The sequence below is a fragment of the Penaeus monodon genome, chromosome 30 (assembly GCF_015228065.2).
Source record: "Penaeus monodon isolate SGIC_2016 chromosome 30, NSTDA_Pmon_1, whole genome shotgun sequence".
Classification (NCBI taxonomy): Eukaryota; Metazoa; Arthropoda; class Malacostraca; order Decapoda; family Penaeidae; genus Penaeus; species Penaeus monodon.
Genome location: NC_051415.1, coordinates 24,949,647 through 24,949,998, shown reverse-complemented (window position 1 = coordinate 24,949,998; position 352 = coordinate 24,949,647).

The window sequence follows — 352 nt, the reverse complement described above, 5'->3', positions numbered from 1 at the left end:
TGGAATCCTTCTTGTTTGTTTTCCAAAACCAGACAATGGCGATACCTCATGAAATACAAGAAACTGATAATCTCCTCTTGCTTTTGATTTTCATTTATTTATCTTATCTACACCAGGGATTAAACGTTTGGTTTCGCGATCAATAAATTTCCTTCTGTCTAACGGTCGTTCCAGTAAACCGCTTGTTATAGGCAAGGGTTCTCTTCAGTTGAACTAATGTCTTTATACATTTCTCTTTCTGTTACTTTATGATTCCCTTTGCTCTTTTTATTTATTCTCCTATCCTCTCTCGCACGCCCTCCCTCTGTTCGCTGTCGCAATGCAACACGCATACAAGCACACGCGTTTTACT